We start from the raw sequence: 24161 nt of genomic DNA on the forward strand, positions 1-24161 counted from the left end.
CATGAACGATAATAGCAATGATGCTCTTCATGAAGATGATCAATCCGGTGTATTCTTCTCAGTGTTTGAAGTTTTCACTGTTCACTGAATAATTCACGTGTATTTCCGCAACCGTTGGACCCCCATGTGTCAGTAAACTAAACTGATTTCCTTGTATCGGCGAGACGACGAATCATGGCACATAAAGAAACAGAGAAAAATAAATCTTGCTGCATCGATGATCAAATACGTTCACACAAACGATTTACTACTGACGGTATCATCGAAAGAATCTTTATATTCGTGTTTACCATTCGGCATGGATTGTGTGCGTTAGTTTCTGTTCATGATACATCTGCGTATCGCAGTATAACACTGGCGAATGGTTCATATTCAGCAACATGTAATGACACTGAATATGGATGGTCAAAAGCTGTTGCATAAAGTGAACATTAACTTTTCACATCGAATTACGTGGGCTATTGGGGGAGATTTTGTATTGCCAGGTTCCTAATTTTGCGTACATATACTAGCCATTGTAAATCCATTGTAATACTATATTGCTGAAAACTTTTTCAGAGGATTTCCAACAAAACATAATCCCTAGTACCCCTCATGATCTTGACTGGATTTTCTTTATTGGTCGGGATGTTAAGGCGTCGTCCACTGTTGTGGTGATGTGGCATGTGGCCTCTCATTCCACAAAACACGCATGCAACCTCGATTAATGTCAGACACCCACTGCCCCACTACTGTGGCGGCGATGTGGCGTGTCAAAACATTATGCTGAAACATTGCATGTGGCGAACGTCAACATGATTTTAGTCAAGTTAGTTTCTGATATGGCGGCGGAGTGGCATCTGTTAGCATGGTAAAAAAGCTTGTCGAGGTTTGTCTTACGCCACATTACATCCACATGATCTTTTGGCATGTTGTATGATGCCGCACCGTCCCCACAACAGTGGGCGCCTCGTCTCGTGTCCGCGGTACGTTGTTCTAGAGTTTTTATTTTCGATTACACGAGTGAATCCCACAAATTTAATACACGTATCATGTGGAAATTTGATTTAATTGGTTCCAAAATGGAATACCCCGTGATCCCGGCGATATAGGAAGTTACTGTGTTCGGCAAACATTTTCAGGTGACTAAGATCTTTCCGATGGTGGACATATAAGTTCAGAGTTCAGTCACTAGAAGGCGTAAGTGTATATATGAGATTTTGTATGAACCATTTATATCTCATGAACCAGACATTCATGGAAATTACAATCCTCAACAATGTTTTTTTTTCCCGGTGGACAAGGCCTTCTACATGAAGAACAGGTTAATTGCGAATGCTCTTGTTACGCGGCTCTATTGTATATGTGCTTTATCACAAGATCCTGACTTACTTGGAAAATACAGTCTTCTACATAGTTGGTAAGCTAACCAAGTCCTTTCAAATGATGGACAATACACTCTTAGAAATCATCGCCGACTTCGGTCATTTTTACCGAAATCTGAACAGCTGAACTTTTCTATAAAATTTATGCAATTCAATTCAATTGCTTTTCAGCTAAACTAACTAATAGCGAATTCGTTTATTATTCAGTTCCAACCTGGATCGGCTATCAAGATTGGGTCTGCTTGTTTTCTGACAAACGTCCGTTTGCTCGTTTGTTTTTAAAACCTAGCTCAGGTTGAGGTTAACACTGACAAAAAGTTCGGTTTCGCACTGGGTTGGAACTGGTGTTAACCCCGATAATAAACGAATTCGCTATAACTTATCCGCGTTCCATTTCTTCGATTATTTCTTCCCTTATTCGCTCGTAAGGTACCGCAGGACGAAGGAATGTTTCTTATGTACCTAGCTGCGCTGTGCTACTGCCAGAGTTGGTGCGGTAGAAAGATGACGTTTGCGATTCCTTATGTATGTATTCCTGCTTTGTACGGATCTGTACGGCAGTGTTGTGCGGTAGACACGAAGAGAAGATATGTGCAGTCCAAAGTTGTATACAATCATTGAACGCATTATTCGGTGAACTGTTGAGATCGTTTTTTTTTTTGTGCAACCATCGTTCTTCGTTTCGTTCATTCATTTGGTGCTACAAAACTGAATACTCTTATTCGGCAAAGGTGTCTGACACTTCACTCATTTGTGAATATCAATTCATGACCAGTTACGAACCTGACACACGGTAGTTCAATGGCATGTTGACAGATTTCCAAACACTGTGAGAGTGAGTGAGTCCATGCTCAATGGGTGCATGTGGTCACTCAGCGAATGAAGGGAAGGTGGGAGAAACAAAATAACACAAATTGCTTCGTCAACATAAGCGATCGCACACGAAGAATGAACTCCGAACGCATTGCTGCTGTTCTTCTAAAGCGATAGGAGAATACTCGCGTAACATTTGAAAAGGGCCTATCCTCGTTGATCGATTCTCTTCATCGAGTTTCTCTTTGGTTTACCACGGCAACATTAACGAATTCGACAGTGAGCATTCATAAGGGCGTATACGCGATGATCGATTCTCTTAATCGATTTTCTCTTTTGTTAATAACTCGCTAGATTTAACGTTTGTCGGTGCGTTTGCTGTTGCTTTTGATAGCCAATGCAACCTGTTACAACTCTACATTGAATAAATTCTACAAAATTGTTTCGCTTAGCTGTAGCAATGCAAAGAGAAAATCGATGAAGAGAATCGATCATCGCGTATAGGCCCTTATGAATGCTCACTGTCGAATTTCTCGCTAAGCTCGCAGCACAGTTCGACAGAAGATGATGTTAGCTTGCGCCTGAAACAACACACTGAATGGGAAATTCATTTGCAGTCGGGTTATTCGCGAAAGAGAAAATCGAAGAAGAGAATCGATCAACAATCATTGGCCCTTTTCTCGTGTTGCGACCATCGCTTCAGTGCGAAGTCATTTTAAGCATCTATCATAATTGAATCATTCTAGGGTGGTTTCATCAATTGTTGGCTTTCATTTGCTACGATGTCCTCTTTAATCGGCGTGGACCATTTTGTACATGGTTCCAGCTTTTCCAAATATATGGAACGCATGAATATTTTATTTTCTTTAAATAATATTTCTGAAGCTAAAAAAAAAAAATTCATTACCTTGAGTGGACCAATTATTTTCCATGAAATAAAACTAATTTACCAGGAGACAGATATAAATGAAATTGATTATGTTCAGATGATAGAGAAATTAAAGGAACGACTAGATAAAACGCAGCCAAATATGATGTACAGGCACAAATTCAATGGTCGCATTCAAGAAGTAGATGAGCCAGCAGAAAATTATGTACTAGCATTGAAATTATTAGCAAGTCAATGTGGATTTGGAGCGCATAAGATGAAGCGATAAAGGATAGAATAGTGTTTTGATTACGAGATCAGGATTTGAAGCATAAGAGCATGAAAGATAACATGACATTGGAAGAAGTAGAGGAAATTGTAGTAAGAACAGAGTTAGCAAAACTTAGAGCAAAAGAAATGAATGAGCAGAACGTGGAATATTGGAGCGTGAATTCGGTGAAATATCGGTTAGGTCAAGGAGGACAACGGGATGGTTGGAACAGGGATAATAGACCGAGATCGCGAGGCTACAGTAGACAATATAGTAGTCGCAGTAGAAGCACGCGTAGGCAACGCGGTCGTGTATCTCCGTATAATAACCAGTTTGATCACAGAACATATTACGAGAGTAGACCAAAAGCAAATTATCAGGAACATCGTGGGTACGGGTCAGAGAATCCCCATGGAAATGTTATTTGTAATTATTGTAGAAAACGAGGACATGTAAAACGTAATTGTTTTCAGCTACAGAATCGTAAAACAGTAAACTTTGTAGACGAAGAGCCGATTGACGGCTATGATTTTAAAAGATTACGACTAAGAGATTCAGAGGACGAAAACGAAGATTATCCATGCATGATGATTTCAGCAAGCAGACGTTTTAACGAACCGTGCCTTGTAGATGTGACAGTTGAGGGAGTGCATTTGAACATGGAAATTGATTGTGGGACAGCAGTTTCGGTGATTAGTCTGAGCACTTATACAAAATATTTCAAGCACATTCAAACCACAATTTGCAATAGTCGTTTGGTGGTGGTAAATGGACAACAACTGAATATTTTTGGCAAGGTCTCAGTAAACGTGAAAGTAAATAACATGCAGCAGCAAGTTTCTTTAGTAATTCTCGACGGTGCCAGAAGTTTTGTTCCTTTGTTCGGTAGAAACTGGAGGGAAACGTTTGGAAATCCCATAGTCGTTAACATTGTCAGGAAGGAAGTTCAGCAAACGGATCTAGCTGGTAATGTTGAGTCTAATATACGGTTACAATATCCAAAAATATTTGATAGTGATTTTTCAAATCCTATAATAGGATTTGAGGCAAATCTTGTGCTTAAGGATGAAAAGGCCGGTGTTTCGAAAGGCATACGAGGTACCCTTCAAAATAAGAGAGGAGGTCATTGCTCATTTGGATTCCCTCGAGAAACAAAATATAATAACGCCTATTCAGGTTAGTGAATGGATCAGGTCAAATAATGGATCAGATTTTGATTGGATTAAAACATGTGAGCTGTTACTTAGACGATGTGCTCATTGCTGGAGAAACTAGGGAAGTATGTGAAAACAATTGCATTTGGTGCTTGATAGGTTAGAAAAATCAAATATAAAGGTAAACTACACAAAATGTAAGTTTTTTGCCAAATCTCTTACCTATTTAGGACATTTGATAACAGAAAGTGGTCTTCTTCCATCACCAGATAAGCTATCGACTATTAAAGAAGCAAAAGTTCCAAAAAATGTGACTGATTTAAAAGCATTTTTAGGCTTGATTAATTTTTATGGGAAATTTGTTTCTCATTTGTCTGCCAGGTTGGCTTGTTTATATGCTTTGTTACGCAAAGATACCAGGTTTATTTGGAACGATGACTGCCAGAAAACATTTGAAGAAAGCAAAAAGGCTTTGCTTATTGCTAACCTTTTAGAATTTTATGACCCATACAAACCCATAATAGTGGAAGCTTGTAGCTATGGACTTGGAGGTGTCATAGCTCATACAATTAATGGACAAGAGAAACCGATAAGTTTTGTCTCATTTTCATTGAATTCTGCTCAAAAATCTTACCCAATACTACATTTAGAGGCTCTAGCTGTGGTTTGTACGGTGAAAAGATTCCATAAATATTTATTTGGCCAAAAATTCACTATTTACACGGATCACAAACCACTGTTAGGAATTTTTGGAAAAGAAGGGAAAAATCAGATTTTTCCCTCCCCATGGACATGGAGGTTGACGGTACTGAAGCAAAGGGTTATGTTTATTTTCTTTATATTTGCAACGATGATGATTTCCTATAGTGACACATATCACCTTCTTAATGCTTCAGTATGCCTCAAACGATTAATTCTTGGTTGTTAATAGAACTTCCTTGATGAAATCGGCTGCTTCATGCAGACTGAGCAATTCTGATTATAGTATCAGATTTATTCTGTATACAGAGGAACTGGGAGGGCTTATTAGAAACTTCTCACCAATCTTCTAGTAAATTTTGCATATAATTTATTAAGATTTTATTTTATTTAAGCATATTATTTTTGTTACAGTCAATTAGCATTAGCATACAATAAAAGAGATTTAATATTACTTGCTCGTTTTTGCGTAAAATAATCAAAATTTATTTTACTTGTAATAACCTTTGAAAGTTTTTTTCATGTTTTTTTTGTGATCTGAAAATTTTTCCAGGTTGTTAGAAGTTTCGAAGCTAACGCATGTCCACAGGCTTAATAGAAAGATAGGCAAAAAAAGTTTATCATGAAGAATGGTTGCATGTAGGGTTGCTTCCACTCACTTGCTATAGATGCGTGATTTTCGGAGTGTTGAATGCGTTAGATGTTGTAATGGAGATTTGTGTTGTTGGATGCAGGAGGATATTGGAGGGTGGGTGTTTGACGCATAGAGCCTGTCAATTTCGCTTTCAGAGTGTCGCAGTCAGCGGTTTTATGATTCGTGAGCGCTCGCGATTCGTAGAATCGTTGATTGTGACTGCAAGTGGATTTGGCCGGTTTTGTGTGTCGGACGCTTGCTTTTTGGCCTCTTTTTGTGTCTAACATGTGCAGAGTTTCATTATAGCGTCTAATGGTTTTGAGATTCCTGGTAGCGTGAAATACATTTGTGAGAATATCTTTTTGAGATTTTAGTAGTCACGTTTTGTTTGTAGTTTATATTTTATTTCTTTCATGTAATTATCGTAAATAATAGTTATTCAATAATAGATATTTTATCCATATATTCGTACTTTGATGCGAAGCGCTCTCGATTATGAGATGCTCGATGACCCTGGAGGGATCGATTTTGCTTACTGAGCAGAAAATCATGGATTTAACCCCAAGCTCTTCGTCATGACTCTTAAAATTCATGATCACTAAACAAAATGAATATGTTCTTTCGATAGCCGGCTATCGAGAGATTAAATAAACAGCAAATAAACAATACATACTTTTGGTTGCATCGCCAACTTGAGGTGAATCCTAACCGAATACCCTTCCCAACCCTCCAACTCCGTAGCACATATGAGGGTGTCGCTAAGTCGGTGGCCTCTCGTTAAGTAAGTACTACATCAAAATTTCCTTCCCTATCCCTAGTTATGGTAAAGATGGGCGTGGCCGGGAATAGCGACAGTCATGCTTCTGTTACTCTTATTTAGATTAGAACCAATGTTTACTCCCCAGCATTATTCCTGAAAGTAGTCTAACTGAGAATTCCAGAAGAGACGTGAGTGTCGCTAGTATCCAATCTACGAAGTATATCATAACAACGCTAACGCTAACGCTAACGCTTATGTCGTTTCTTAAGCTTATGCTGCGCGCGCTAATGAAATCAATTAACTGATAACTGTCGTTGAAGAGTGTCTTGATTTTGAAAGTGGGTTTATGTGAACTAGTGCAAAGGGGAACTATTTTTTGTTTCATTTACACAAATATTAATGAGAAACACCGTTAGGCCGATTACAAAGTAAGAGCGAAGAGAAGCGAAGAGGCGAGCAAAGCGTCGAAACGAATATAAGGAATAATATCAATTCCATTCGTTTGTACGCTTTTCTCGCCTTGCCCCTTCACTTCTCTTCGCTTTCACTATGTTATAGGCCTTAAGTGAACCCTACACGATCGCTTTTATTGACAATAATCGTATTGTCAATACATTCAATATTGACGTCAATACATCGATATTGGCAATATTTCTGTATTCACATCATCAATAGTATTGCCAATTATTCCCCTTGGCGTCAATATATTGAAACGTGTGGGATTAGCTTTAGACAGAGTGGCCAGAAAACCGGGAATACCGGGAATTATCCAGGAATTTGAAAAGTAACCCGGCAAACCGGGAAAAACCCGGAAATTCGGCGAGAGAACAGGGAAAATAAATTACCATAGGAACAATTTTTTACACCAGAATTTCAGAATAAACCATTAAAACAATTCTGGAGGGGGGCGTGTCCGCTTTGCTCGTTCCTATTGTGTAGTTACAGCACTAACGGTGACCCGAAAAGGCTGTCAAACACTTCTTATGGTTGTTTTCTATTCCACCGTGGTCTTTGAAACTAGCTAGTCGTATATGGGGCCAAATAGAAAAATACACTTTTCCCATACGGTCTCTTACTCATAATAAGTTATAACTTAACTCATGCGTATGATTGAAAATCTGTGTATCGCGATTAACATCTAAATAGGGCAAAAATTGGCAATTTAAGCAGTATGAGCTTTTTTGTTGTAAGTGTAATGTGTTTTAATATTAACATTATTTCAAAGATATTCGATAACTGTAGGTAGTATTTTTTTCCTTTGATTTGTTTTCCGTGCTGAGCACCAATGCTACCGACGCCAGGAAGGCAGCTCCCACACCTGGACCCTACCTATCGACCCATCAAACTCATGAACCGGGGACCAACGGCTTTACTTCCGTGATCAGAGATGTTATGCCTCAGAACATCCCGGCGGCGCCAACTGGGATTAAACTCAGGCCTGCTGGGGTGAGAGGTAATCACGCTTACCGCTACACCACCGGCGCCGCTGATATGTAGGAAGTATTTTGAAAAATACTTATTTTTTAAATAATTCATAACTTTTTTGTTTATGAATTGCCCAGCAAATACACATTGTCACAAGGTAGCGCTTTATCTGAACTACAATAGTTTTATATAAAAATAATTTTAGAACAATATGCAATTTGGGTAATTTTAATTTTGTTTGATAATTTTGATTTTTTTTTTGTAAAAAATCAAATAATTTTTTATAGTGTATATTTTTTCTTGAAAGGCAAAACTTCTCCGAACACGCCATCTCGATCAAACAAATAGTTCACGAGATATATATATTTTTCTATTGATGCGTATCATTTTTGCATAAGCTCTTTTCAAGTGTTAGTCGTGTACAAAACTAGGAAACCAAATACGTAAAATGGCATGTTGGACAATAACAACTCGACCAACCGTTCGTGAAACTTCTTCAAAGTTCTTTATACAGAAATAAAGATTCATGTCGGCAATTCTTTACTTTAAATTTTCTATGATTTCGATGTACACATTTAAAAATCTTTATTGATCGATACTTACATTCGGTCGTATGATAGTAATCTATAAAGGTGCCATACTAAATTTCTTTTAATTTCGATATGTCACATGGACCTTAGTATTCTTTACAAATATTCATCAATAAATATTTAAATACTGATATCATCGTAACTTTGAACTTTGACAAAGAACAACAAAGATTGCCATAGATGCACATTTATAATCTCCTTGTTATCGATTTGTATCGCTGGTTAAAAAGAGTTCGAGACACACCAGGTGACAGATGGTAATGTTTATATTATCTATAGACATATTCGGCATTTCATCGGAAGAAGCAATCTGCCGGTAAATGAACGAGAAGACCGATGGCCGTGACGCAGCAAATGTTTACCATTGTAGTTCTTCACGTTTTATATTTAATAACCCGTGATAGCATGCGTGGTGGGATTCTCGGCATTTGGAACCCAATGAGGAAAATTGATACCTTTTTGACCTCTATTACACCTATATGGCTAACTGGTTGATGGATATGACAAATAAATTTTGAATTCATGTATGGAAAGATTTACAGAAATTTCAATACACCACATACTAGAGTGTGTTTGCCTGTCGTTGATAAGCTCATCAACAGCAGCCGTGGACCCGAGGATAAGCAACCAACAACGAAATCAGTACACCCCAGATGGCATGGGATCGAAACTAGAAATTATGCAGATAAAAAATCACAAATAAAGTCAGCAGTTGTGTATCGATATTTTGATTTTACAACACAAATCGATATTTTGATCTGGCAACACAATCGATATTTTAACATTGGTAACGATTGGTAGCAATATTTTGAGAAAGATCTTTATAAACGATTCACGATTAGACTTTTAGCATCTTTACAATTATTCATGAAACGGTGACGTTTCGCTATCGATTTTTCTTATGAATGGCTTTGAAGATCGATGTATAGAAAATTAAAGAAAATTTACGAAATGGTTGGTCGGGAAACAACACTAATTCAAAACACATCGATCCGAAACGATTTGCGAATCTGTGTGGAACTGCTCAGTATAGAGTGTTGTCTGGTAGCTTGCTTCAATTATATTTTTTCATTGAAAGGGAAGGGTCTAAAATATAGTCAAATTATAATTTTTCAAAATTACAATAGCTTGAGAACAATTAGAATTATGACAAAAGATTAAAGTGAGTGCTAAGACAAAACTTCTGTACGTGATTTGGAGGTGCGCGTTGTTTAATCAACATAACAAATAAGCCGTCACTCAATTGAAGTGCAATCAGCATGAATATATAATTTTAAACATTTTTTGGATGCTTTTCATGTGGCATGTACTACATTTCTACGAAGATTGTCCTGTACTTTTTCAATTCCTTCGTGTAGTCGGATTATCGAGGCGTTGGATTAACTAGGTGCGGATTAACGGTGGGATAATGTGTTTTCTTTCCCAATAACCATTTGGAATCGATTTTATGTTTTCTTTTCCAGTTGTATACATTAATAATGATTTACTTACCAAGATGGTAAATGTGAACGTCTCCTTCATCGTCGGATACAGTCACGTTTCTCGCGAAAACCGATTTGCCGCGACGAGTTGCAGAGTCCATTTTCAAGCAAATGAGCTTATTACGGAGTAACCTGATAAGTTCTTTTCGCATTATATCCGCTGCCCGACTAACGAGGTGCGGCAAAGTATTTCATGTTATTTTTAAATTCACTGCATCCCATGTTGGTTCATTCAACAATTTAATTGCATTCCATTCTGGATAACAAAAAGGCAAATTGTTCTCAGCAACCAACATTAGTGTTCCAAGAAGAACTCTCTTCCTTTCGGTGTCCACCAAAACTTTTGCACTTTTTGCTCGCTTAGCGGGACTCGGTTGTCCATCCCCACTTGCACTAGCCCCACGTTCACTTTGCGAAAGCCCCAATCGACGAGCCACATCCGGGTGGATTGTGAGGAAATGTCGTTTGAAATTATAGGGAATGAGCGTTGCTTTTTCATACGGACACCGTTTATCGCTATCAATTTCCACCAGACACTTGTATTTTACATTTTTATACGCACCCACCACTTCTTCCACCGCGTCACTAGTTTTTTCCACAACGATTCACGGCCTTCACGACTCATCGTGTTGAATCAACCATTCCCGTTCGCGTTGAAAAATAAACTAAACGCATCTTCATGAGGATCAAAGCATGAGCATCGCAATGATGCGAAAAACCATTCGCATCGTCATGAAGACTAAAGCATACGAAGAACGCTCTCCACCGCTCGCTATGCGAACGATGAAACGAAGAAGAGCACGCTGCACGAAGATTTGAGTGGTACATCGACACTCACACTCCCTCTCTCATCGAGCATTCTTTACGATTTGCTTTTATGTGGGCATCCACATCATTCAAGAGTTTTGCTAATAGCGAATTCGTTTATTATTCAGTTCCAACCTGGATCGGGTATCAAGATTGGGTCTGCTTGTTTTCTGACAAACGTCAGTTTGTTCGTTTGTTTTTAAAACCTAGCTCAGGTTGAGGTTCACACTGACAAAAAGTTCGGTTTCGCACTGGAACTGGTTCCAACCCCGATAATAAACGAATTCGCTATAAGATACCGATGCTTCGAGTACCTACCGTCGCACACGATATATTATATATTATATGAGAGAAAAGATGCGAATTTCAGTAACCTTGGTGTAAATAAAAAGTAGTTCAAACCCAAACTCTGTCGAATTAACTTCTCTCATATCACATTCCACATTTGCAATACTGTCCTGGAACAGTAAAATCATCTTCTAATCTCACGTTTAGAACTGACCATCTTAGTCAATCGGTAAGAGACAAGTTAGAATCAATTCTGAATACTAACAAAGAAGTATTTCACGAACCAGATTCCAAGTTGACGTGCAACTAGAATAGAGTGTTCGATTAATACTACTGATTTTTTTGTATATTATAGAGGTTTTAAACGATACGGTTTATTCGCCTCTTTGAAATTATTGGTCCTTATTTTAAATCTTTTCAAACAATTTTTTCAAAAATTTTGATGATTTTTACTTCTTCTTCTTTGTTGTTACCTAAAGCCAATTGATGGCTGCTATTGATTCCTATTTCTTCCCGCACATGGTCGTATTTTATACAGTTGAATAATATATGTTCTACCAATAGTTCTCAATTACAAATTTCACAATTTTGGGATACATTTTTATTAAATAAGTGTGCTTTGGTAAGTTTGGTATGACCAATCCTGCATCTGGTTAATACTCGCTGCTCAAGACGATTCTTTCTGTCTATCCATTTCTCGATCGACGTTTTGCTCTTTTTAAAAAATGTTGGGCGATGAGATTCCCATATAGATTGGAAGCGATCTTGGAGAAGATGTTTAACCCAATGAAGAAAGTCGAAGGCAGGGATCATATCTTGCACTTGTCGAGAGGTTCTTTCCCGATCGGCTGCACGGTCGGCGTCTTCATTTCCAGGAATATTGGCATTCCCAGGGATCCAACAGAATGTTACGTTTTTGGTGGATGCTTCATGTTCAATTTCTTGAATAAATGGATGCTTCGATTTTCCTTGCTCCAATGCAGCGATGCAACTTGCGGAGTCAGAAAAGATAACTGTGGAGGCTTTTGTGGCGCAGTGGTTAGCAATAGCTAGTGCAGCAGCCTCTGCTGAAAAAAACACTACACTGTTGTGGTAAGCTACCTTCTACAATAAGATTGTAGCCTATTACTCCTAGACCGACCTGGTTGTCGCACTTCGACCCGTCGGTGTAATACTTGGAATGCTCGCTGTATTTGGTGGTTAACAGGTTACGGAATATAACTCTAGCGTTTCCGGGGTTCTGGCCTTTCTTGAAGATTTTCGTAATCGACCAGTCAACTTTGGTAGGTTGGTTGTGCCACGGTCGATTTCCAATGCGGTGTAGTTTAGCGATGTTAGGAAGTCCTATGCCAGTTGCATTATGGAGAGCTTCATTTGCTGCTTCCCGAAGGTGTAGGGTATTAGACGATGATTTCTCCTCGATACGGCAGTACCTACGGATGAGTGTTTCCGTCATTAGCAGATTGAGAGGAAGTTCCCCTGCTTCTACAACTAGGCTAATTATTGGTGATGATTGAATTGCTCCACTGGTAATTCTTATCAATTGATTGAAGGTGGAAGGGATTACATAATTCCAGGCAAAATAATTCAATGCCGTATAACAACTTGGATATACATGTAGCTTCCGCGATCCTCCTTAGCGTTATTCTGTTCGCCTTTGGTGCTATAGCTTTGATGTATTGGATTCGATTCTTCAGTACCTCGATAGTGTTGGTGGTCCCCTCCAGGTTTGGAAATGGGTACTACGATTCCTTCTTTCCAACTGCTTGGGAATCTTCCTTCCGCCCAAATTACATTGTAGCTTCGGAGCATCTTATCTTACCAGCAATTGGAAGATGCTTGATCATAGGGTAGCCAACATTATCGTTACCAGTGGCATGTCCTTTGGCAACATCGTAGCTCGAAGGAGCTCTTGTATGGTAAAATCATGATTAAGAGATGATTCTTCTTGTGTTCCTTTGGGTATTGTAGTGCTTCCTGGAGCTGTTAGACGATTCACTGTTGTTTATAGATGCCGTATGGCAATAGTCAGCAAAATGCTCGCCAATTTGCGTAAGTTCCTGGATATGTTTTCCGTCGATTGTTAGACCACGTAGTCCGGTTTTTCTTTTCCCATTCAGTCGATGGAAATTGCTCCAAAGAATATCCGCAGGAGTGCTAGGATTAAATGACTCGCAGAATTTATTCCAGAGTTCCTCTTTTGCTCGTGAAATAGCCTTCCTTGTTGCGGTACGTGCTTCTTGAAAAAATTTCCGGGTGGTTTCCTTCTGTGGGTCACCAGTGGGCAGACGTTTTAGTTTCCTAAGCAGTTTTCGACGAGATTTCACCATTCTTTTGACTTCTTCCGTCCACCAAATTTCAGACTTTTCCTTGCAATTTCCTGATGTTTTCGGGATTGAAGTTTTGGCGGCGCTCACGATATTATTTCCGATGTGTTCAATGGGAACTGCTTCTCCTGAAGGTATGGCTTCTAAAATCTTGCGTTCGAACATAGGCCAATCCGCGTCCTTATACAACCATCGTTTGCAGCATTGGAGCTGCGTAGAATCTGCCTGATAACGAACATGGATAGGAAAGTGATCACTTCCATAGGTGTCTTTCTCGAAAGACCAGTATAATTTACAGGCAATACATTGAGAGACAACAGTGAGGTCTATAGCAGAGGAACTTCCGTGAGCAGAGCTGATGAAAGTTGGATCTCCATTGTTTAGGACGACGAGTTGATGATTAACCATCCATTCCAGTAGTAGCCATCCTCGCCGGGAGGAATTGGAACCTCCCCAAGCCTTATGAGCTGCATTTAAATCTCCTCCGATAATGAAAGGAGGCGCACATTCTGCAACGAGGTTGTTGAGCGCGTCGATTATGCTTCGGTCTTCGGTGTGTGGTGGTATGTATATAGAAGCTACGGTGACACTGTACGGCTCACTCAATCGAGCAGCACATAAAGGGATGTCTGAGTTAACTTGGTAAAACTGGTGAGGAACTTCTTTGATGATCCCCATACCAGCAGCACCTGCTCCTTGACAGTAGTGGCGGTCGGCGAGCATCCAATCGTATCAGTCTTTTAGACATTTACTGGGGCGTTTCGTCATCATTTCTTGGAGTCCTATAGCTATTGGTTGTTCGTGAAGCGTTAGATGGGACAGTTCAGCATGATTACACCAGACGCATCGGATGTTCCATTGTAGATATCATGATATTTTTTTTTTTGTATCGATCCTATTTGTACTTTCATTGGTAGTTGTCCTGTCACTTGGGAAAGCTTCATGATTGCTGGGCCTTTGGATTTCTGAAAATTGTGATCGGCAAGCAAGATGATTTTGACTGATGGGAAACGAAGATAAAATGGTACTTGCCCTGGATGATGTAGCATCCTTGTCGACTGCCGCCAGGGGCTCTTCTGATAGATCTGGAACATCTCTGGTCAGGGTCGACATGGAAGGCCTCGCACTTGGCGATTCAGGAGTTATGATAGTTGTTGTTTTACTGGACGATGCTCGGATGTTGTGCTTTCGAAAGCGGTCATATGCATCGGAGTTTGATACTGCCGAATGTGGTAGAACATAAGTGTTTGGTAAACTGTCGACGGGGCTGCGGGTTTGACGATCCATAGGTTGGCGAAAGAAGTCCCGAATCTTCTGTGACTGGGGTGCTTAACCTTTTCCACTATTGCTGTGATGTAGCATGATGCTCGTAGATTGCATTGGATGGAGATTCTTTAGGGGATTATGGCTGATTATGTACGGCGATGTTTTGTCACTTGGAGGAGTTTCATATTCGTTGGTCATCTCTTGGGGTTCTGAAAAATGTGGTCCACAAGTAGGATGGTTTTGGCTAGAGTGCGGCGAAAATAGAATGGTACTTGCCCGGGAAGATGTAAGGTCCACATCGACTGCCGCCAGAGGCTCGTCAGATAGATCTTGAACATCCCTGGTCAGGGTCGACATGGAAAGCGTCGCGCTTGGCGAATCATGTTGAAATGTTGAAATTGGTAAAACAATGATGTTCAGCATACTGTCAACCGAGCTGAAAGTTTGATGATCAACGGGTTGGGGAGAAGCATCCCGGACCATCTCACTAATCAGACTTGCTCCTTCTTCTGGAAGTAAAAGGGGTACTTCACATTCCCCAACTTCAAACCGATTGTTGAAATTTGGCGTTCTGTTTATACATTTTCCTGAATCGTGTTCCATCGGCGTGTCACGGTCAGTTATATGTGCTTTGGTTGGTATGCTTCGTTCGTCCGTTGGCATGTCCATGTTTATAGCGAGGTCTTTCGTAGAGTTTGTCGAAAAATATTCTTCGAGAGCTTTTTGATCCCATGCATCGATATTTGAGATAGCACTGTCAGGTTGAGTTGAGAATCGTTTACCTCGATTGTTATCGGTATCGGTTGGCGATATCTCCATGTGCTCTTACTTCTAGTTCGAATGTCGTACTTGTTTGTGTTATTCTGGTTCGTGTTCTGGTTATTTCTCCAGTTGTCGGGTGGAGATATGAGTTACTTGTCTTTTCGGGATAAGCGGTTTTTTGGTGAGGCTGGTTTAGTGGATGTGGTGTTCGAGGTCTGTGCTGGTGTTTGGTTTGGAGACGGAGATGGTTGTTGACTTGTGGAGCTGGAGACTGACTTTGGTTTCAGTAGCTTTTTTAATGTGGATAGTTCCTTGGCTAGAGTAGCTACCTGTTTCTGTAGCGTAGCTATTAACTGGTCTTTTTTTTTACCTACAGCCAGTTCGATTGATATTCCGACAATAAATGGATTGGGAAGGGCATCTTCTTGTCTGCGACTATCATTATTGGCGTCTGTTCCTCCATTGTCATTCTGTCGACGTAGCAATAACACCATAGTACTCGTTTCGTCCGGTTTTCGCATCCATTCAGGAGTTGTATTATCCCCTGGCGGCCCATTCTTGGACCCCACACACCCCCCCCCCCGGGGGGGTGAAGAACAGCTTCCGGTCATTAGACCGGAGCTGAAAGCTATTCCCACTAAATCACTTTGTTTTTAAAAGTTCGCGTTGACCGATTTTAGTTCACGATTATTACGCACTTCTGCTCGGGGTATGTGCTATTTTAGATCACAGCACTACCGCGTGATATAATCTCTCTTTTGGTTCTCACTTTTAGGCAACTATAGTGAACAATTCCACGTTAATTTAACTTTGTTGGAGATCATCTCGACAACAGCTTCAACGTGAGCACTGAACGTGGTTTTTTGGTTTATGTTTTAACACTAGAAATCCGATTCAATGTAGAGCGACTCGCGCGTGTTGTATAACAACATTATCCCGATTACTCGTCCATCAAAGGGTTTATCCTTATCCCGCCGCCTATACCGATGAAGTGAACAAACAAATAGAAAAATTACTGTCAGACGGTATTATTAGACCATCGAGATCCCCCTGGACGTCTCCAATGTGGATTGTACCGAAGAAAGCTGATGCTTCGGGCATAAAAAAATTTAGAATGGTGATTGATTACCGAAAAATCAATGAAAAAACCATATCTGATAGGTATTCAATGTCTGAAATTGGATATGTCATCGGACAACTTAAAGGACAGCAATATTTCACGACTCTCGATTTAGCCTCCGGATTTCATCAAATCCGAATGAAAGAGAGCGATATAGAAAAAACCGCATTTTCCATCAACAATGGAAAGTAAGAGTTCACTAGAATGCCGTTCGGGTTGAAAAATGCACCCGCGACATTCCAACGAGCCATCGATGACATCCTTAGAGAGCACATAGGGAAAATTTGCTATGTGTACATCGACGATGTAATAGTGTTCGGTCGATCGCTCGACGAACATTTGGAGAATCTTTCAAAAATATTAAAAACTTTAAATGACGCCGGGTTAAAAATACAAATGGACAAGTCTGAATTTCTGCATACCCAAGTAGAATTTCAAGGGTATATTATTAGTTCAGATGGAGTCAAACCCAATGGAAAAAAGATTGAAACAATTCAAGCATTTCCTGAACCTGAACCTGAATCAAGGATATACGATCATTCCTTGGTATGATGGGTTACTATAGAAGATTTGTGAAGGACTTTGCGAAAATCGCAAAATCCCTTACTAACCTTCTAAGAGGGGAGGGAGTTCATCCGAACGAAAAAGAATCTCTTTCCTCTGACCAAAAAACGTGTTTTGAAAAGATGAAAAATATTTTAACGTCATCGGATATATTAATTTACCCAGATTACAACAAACCATTTCTCCTAACTACTGATGCTTCTGATTTTGCCATTGAAGCGGTATTGTCTCAAGGAGAAGTTGGAAAAGACAAGCCTATTCATTTTGCGTCTAGGACATTGTCAAAATCTGAGGAAAGTATTCAGTACCAGAGAAAGAAATGTTCGCAATCTTCTGGGCTTTACAAACCTTTGGAAATTAATTATATGGAACACAGTTCAAAATCTTAACGAATCACTAACCGTTAACATTTTCATTATCACCAAAAAACACAAACGCGAAGTTAAACAGATGAAGCCGTATCTCGAAGAGCACGACTATCAATTTGAATACAAACCCGGAAAGACTAATGTAGTCGCCAACGCTTTAAGTCGGATAGTATGCTCTTTAACGGGTAACAACACTCAGTTAAAAAAAAGCGATGATTTTTACATTATTTCTACCGAAGTACCATTGAATGCGTTCAAACATCAGGTAATTATTAAAAAAAAGGTATAAATAATGTTAAAATTGAAGCCACATTCACAAATTTCAAAAGAATAACTATTTATATGAACGAAATTAACAACGCTTCTCTCCTACAGGTATTGAAAACACATTTTGACTCAGGTAAAGTAAACGGATTATTAACAGAAGAGGAAATTATGGGTAGGCGCCGGTGGTGTAGTGGTAAGCGTGATTACCTCTCACCTCAGCAGGCCTGGGTTCAATCCCAGTCGGCGCCGCCGGGATGTTCTGAGGCATAACATCTCTGATCACGCCTTCCTTCGGATGGGAAGTAAAGCCGTTGGTGCCCGGTTCATGAGTTGATGGGTCGATAGGTAGGGTCCAGGTGTGGGAGCTGCCTTCCTGGCACGTCGGTAGCATTGGTGCTCAGCACGGAAAACAAGATCGACGGAAAAAACAAACCAAAGGAAAAAAAAATCAAAACATACATTACAACAACAGGACGCAGCGAAATTAATGGAGTCGTTGAAAGACTACTTCCAGCATATCCTCGACTATAATTGAGACTGCTTATCAAAATTTAAAGACCAAACAAAAAAAAAGGACTTGACATATATCAATTAAAACAGGAAATGCGCAAACATAAAGAGTAACATAGAAGCTTTCGAGAAGATCAGACAAAGACTAAAGCACAAAAATAGGTATAATAAAGTTAAAATAAGTAATGTTAATAAAAGTACTGTAACGACTGACGACGGCAAGAAAATACATAAAAATGACATAAAGATAAGATCGATTTGACTGACAGCCTCTTGACACTATTGCCGCAGATTTGGACTCTGACTATACAGAAAATCGATGGACCAATCTTCATTTATGACCATGGCATTGGCCGAATTCAATACCAATACTACTACTATATACACCATTTTAATTTAGAAGCTCTAAGACTCCATATTGTTGATTTGCATTGATCCCGATGCACATGATTTGGAATTAATTAATTCTAGTATCAATAATCTGGTATATAGCAATAACAAACAAGTAAAAAATAATCGAGAAATTACTTTACAACTTAAGGAAACAGTATTCAAAACAAAAGAAGCCATTCAGCTATTCAGATCAAAATCCTCAGAATTGCATTCAATAAACATTCTATTCAATCTTAAAGATTTAAACAACAAAATAGAAAACATAATCAAAACTATAATGTTAGCCAAACTAGGGATTTTAAACGAAAAAAAATTTAACCAAAACTGAATTAGAAATGTTAAGGAAGGATTTAGAGAGAGAGAAGTTACAGTTCACTCATCATCGGAAGTCGTCACGTACGCCAAAACATCCATAGTCATCAATCAACGAGAGATGCTACTATTCATCAAAATGCCAAAACTAGATTCCAGAATTTTCCGCACAATTCATATATATCCAACTTTCCATAGTCAGCGACAAATCCATGCAACCAAGAAGTTTTTCCTGATTCATAGAACTGCAAAATTTACCGTTAAAACGTTAGAACCAACTATCTACAATATTGAAGATACTGAATTATCCGATAGTACATGCATACCGAATCTGTTAGATGGAAAAGCAGCTGTGTAACTACACGTCAAACCCCATAGAGAAAGAAGTCATGCCAATCGACATGCAATTCTTCTTCTTATTCGCATTTCAAGCTTATTGCTTATCGCATATTAGTTTATTGCGTGCTCTCAACTTAGTGTTCTAGATGCACTTCCACAGTTATTAATTGAGAGCTTTCGATGCCTGTACCATTTTTGCATTAGTATAATTGTGTGGCAGGTCCAATCATACTTCTATGCCCAGGGAAGTCGAGAAATTTTCCAACCCGAAAAATTCCTAGACCGGACCGGGAATTGAACCCAGTCACCTCCAGCATGGTCTTGCTTTGTAGCTGCGCCTTTACCGACTGAGCTATTTTATTGTTTATTTAATCTCTCGATAGCCGACTATCGAAAGAACATATTAATTTTGTTTAGTGATAATGAATTTTAAGAGTAATGACGGAGAGCTTGGGATTAAACCCATGATTTTCTGCTCAGTAAGCAAAAACGATCCCTCCAGGGTCATCGAGCATCTGAGAACCATAACGCTTCGCGTCAAACTACGAATATATGGATGAACTATCTATTGAGCATGAGCATGAGCATGATTGACCGCCCACGGTTGCTACTCTGTTATTGCCAGACCAGACACAGAGAACCAATAAACGATGCTTGGGACTAGCAATCATCCTCAATGTGTAAAAACTGGTGATCTCAAACAAGGCAATACCAGCGCCGGCCGCGCCCGAACACAGGTCAAGAAAGGAAGGGGTTCCACTCGCTTGATGGAAGCCGAGAACACCTCTGCACTTCCACGAGGAATCACTGGGATGTTGGGTAACAGGGTTGGGTTGGGTTTGCAGCAGGGTTCGTTTTGGTAAACGATAAGCTGAATTGATGTCCTAACAATCATATAACGCGAAGGAGCTTGGGATTGAACCCACGGTCTTCTGCTCAGTAAGCAAAAACGTTTGCCACTAGGCAGACGAGCTCCTTTTTAATCATCGAGTTGCTGTTATTACCATGTAGTAATGTTAACAAATAAAACGATTGACGAATCTTGAATGTGGATGGGCTTGAGATTAGACTCATGATGTTCTGCTCAGTAAGCAAAAGCGGTTGTGCTAAGGCCACCGAGCCCCTCATATCACATTATAGCGTTACTCAAGGTTTAATGACTATTCAGACCCGGCACCGACGACAACGAAAAGTTTTACAAATTACACGATAAACAAGCGATCTAACCATACATTTTTAATATGAAAGGATCTGGGACCGCGTTTTTCTGCTCAGTAAGCAAGCCACTGCAACCAACGATCTTTGAAATCCTTAAACTAAAAGCTACGAAAGAGGCCTTTATTAAGATTCATTTTAACGCGACGTTAAAATGTTTCGATTTTCTCTTTACGCATGGTTCAGATAATCATAACAAGCTATGTCCGATGTGACGATTGTTTAAGACCTAGTTGAACAAGCTATTCAAATGAAATTACGCTCTCGAATTTTACTTGGCATGTAATGAACAACAGAAATACGCGATAATTCATATTTTCAGCGGTTGGTTGTTAATTTTAAATATACTAACGGTACTGCCTACGACTACGACGGCGATTACGACAGCGACTACGACGGCGCCTACGACAACGAATTTGTAACTTACTATTTGTCTAGGATAAACACCTTTGCCCGGCACCTCCACTGGTTCTTCATGTCCGCTATCTGTCACTGTTTGCAAAATATCTAATAACAATTACCTTCCAATACCAATACTTCCTGTATTGCCATGGTCATCTGGGAGGAGGGTCGCATCTAGTGCTTTCCCCAGGAACCGTTCACGGCCCCCAGCTACTGCCCGTCCAGTCTTGGGTGTATCCAGCGAGGCATCTTTCAGATTACTTACAATCTCCGACACTCAATGCAAATCGCAGGCACAATTACGCTAGTTACAAAAAAACACACCCGTGCAAAAAAACGGATCAAATAAACGTCACTCTCGCGAAAGCACACCTGTCGTCGTCGAACGGCAAAAAAAAAATTAATCGGTGGGCAATTTTGTGATACGAATTTCCGAAATCAACCGGGAATGCACGAATTTCACCACACCCAACTACGAAACACGTTCAGAAGCACTTTTGGTACACTTTCGTTCGAAAACACTTAATTTTTTTCAAAATTGTTGCGAGTGAACCAATATCATCACCGCGTAAATAAACTAAAATTAAAATTATCGCTCGCGATGTCAGAAATTTCTGGCTCTTTCCGGATCATATTTGGTCCAGTACGAAAACTGCACGGTACGAATCGATAACGTTTCGTACACCAGTAAAACCAGAAACATTATTAGAAAACCCATTCACCTCCCTTTGGACGGAATATCTATCAGCAAACACTGAACCTTAGTATGGAACACCTTCACAAGCTTCAAATAGAGGCACGGAAAGATTTGGATTTACTTCGTTTGAACAACAACAGCTTGCATTTTCCACATTGGTCAATTTTTGGAGGAATAATCATTCTTCTTATCAAAATCGGTTTAACTATTCTCTTCAGTATTTTCTCCCACATAACAACCAAGGTCAAGTTACATACCACCATTCCCGAAACCATTCCAAACGTCAAGGATCATCATGGAAAAACGGAGGCCAAGGAGATCATTCATAACTTCAAAAAACTTACAATAGCGGATATTATGCCCCTGGAGGTTCATCACTAACGAGTTAACGACTTTTACAAATTCCATCAACGTTGTCAGCAACTTCTATCAACACGGCAACAGCAGCATGGCATCGATCAGCAGAATTCGTCAACCCAGCAGCAGCGGTACTGAGGGCGATCGTTGGACTTAGTACCCATCGCGCGAGGTGCTGAGTGTGCAAAGAAGGTGAATTGTAGCATAATTCAATTATAATAAATCAGTCTTAGTTCAGTAGTGTAGCGGTTAAGTTGTCTTTTGCATTTTTTAAACAGAAACCCAGGTCGGTGGTTTTCTAACTCGCGTATAAAGTCGCGGCTCATGTCCAACCTTTTGAACCATGGTTTGTTCGACACCTGTGGGAGAATAGAATGTAACCATCTTCCCAATTCACCATCATTCCATTTTTGTTGCCAACTGATGAGGACTTGCTGACGAGCAATGGAGAAAAAATCGTTGAAAGCGAGTTGTCGCTCAAAAATATCGCCTTCCATAGCACCTTAGCCAACGAGTACGCTTTCTCACTACCCGGAATTGAGCAATGAGATGGGACCCAAGCTAAGGTGATAGTATAGAAGCAGTTAGATAAAGCACTCAGTGGAAGCATTTATGGTTGACCCATCTGTGAAAAAACTTTTATCGTTACTTACATGGTGGTACTTGATTGCAAAAATTGAGGGAACAACCATCGACCGATGGTGATCTGGTATTCCATGGATTTCTTGCATCATGGTCAGATCAAAATTTACAGAGGAACTATAGAAGGCTTGAAAGCAATCACGATTGGAGATTAATTAAGAAAGAAGGACCAACCTCCAGCGTCATGTACTCATAGTACAAACTCATGAATCTTGTTTGAGGATTTCGATCGAGCAGCTTCTCAAAGTGTTCAAAGTATCTACCAATGGATTCATTACTTCACAACGGATGAGAAACCGGAAAGACAGCTCAGCGAAACGATCTGTCAGTGGGAGAACACCTGCGAGTACTTCGAGGCTCATCGTATGAGTCGAGTGCATACAGCCTAGCGCAATACGAAGGCAACGGTATTGAATCCGTTGCAGCTTCAGGATGTGTGTTTTTGCTGCGGATTGGAAGAAACAGCTGCCGTACTCTAAAACCGAAAAGTTGGATGTTCGGTACAACCTGATCAGATCTTCCGGGTGTGCTACCCACAAAGTTCCGGTAATTGTACGAAGAAAATTAATCCTTTGCTGGCATATTTGTTTCAGATACGCAATGTGTTTTCCCCATGTGCATTTGGAATTGAACCAGACATCTAAATACTTGAAAGATATACTTTGAGTGATTGTTCTACCCTTTAGTTGAAGCTGTAACTGTGCAGGATGATGCTTCCTAGAAAAAACAACCAACTCAGTTTTCTCCGGAGAGAATTCGATACTCAGCTTCATAGCCCAAGTAGATTGTCTAAGGTATCTTGCAATGGTCCTTGCAGGTCCGGTGCACTTGGCCCTATAACGGACACAACGCAAGCTACCTTAGCGAGCAATTTTCGTCAAGACAACCATCAATGTCTTTTACATAAAAATGATAAAGAAGGGTGCTTAAACATGAGCCCTGGGGGAGACCCATGTAACTAATTCGTGAAATTGTCGAGTTTCCATGAGAATAGCTCATATATTTCTCAGACAACAAGTTTCTCAAATATTTGTTCATAATTGGTGGAGTTTATCCGAAAGGACATCGATACAAACAGAAGCAAAAGCTCCCTTAATGTCCTAGAAAACTGAAACCATTTGCTGTTTTTGCGCATTGGACAGTTGAATTTCGGTTGAAAGCTACGCAAGACAGTCGCTCGTTCCTTTGCCCTTTCCGAAATCCAAATTGCGTATCTGAAAGTAAACCATATGACTCAACCCGTTTGTCTAGACGGAAAAGGATCATTTTCTCCAACAATTTCCGTATACAGGGCAGCATCGCGATGGGACGGTACGAGTTATAATCCAACGCGGGTTTACCGGGTTTTTGAATGGCGATAACTCTTACTTGTCTCCAATCTTCCGGAACAATGTTGTGCTCCAGAAATTGATGGAATAAATTCAACAAGCGTCTCTTCGCGACGTCTGGGAGATTTTTAAGCAAGT

At 39.9% G+C, this 24161-nt stretch overlaps 1 pseudogene; it reads left to right on the plus strand.

The window, feature by feature from the left end:
• The first annotated feature begins 3936 nt into the window (after positions 1-3936).
• On the plus strand, positions 3937-22191 carry LOC135701685 (uncharacterized; annotated as a pseudogene).
• The last annotated feature ends 1970 nt before the right edge of the window (positions 22192-24161 follow it).

This window comes from Ochlerotatus camptorhynchus, unplaced genomic scaffold (genome assembly GCF_037179485.1).
Source record: "Ochlerotatus camptorhynchus isolate MF236.1 unplaced genomic scaffold, CSIRO-AGI_Acam_v1.1 ptg000175l, whole genome shotgun sequence".
In the NCBI taxonomy this organism is placed as follows: Eukaryota; Metazoa; Arthropoda; class Insecta; order Diptera; family Culicidae; genus Ochlerotatus; species Ochlerotatus camptorhynchus.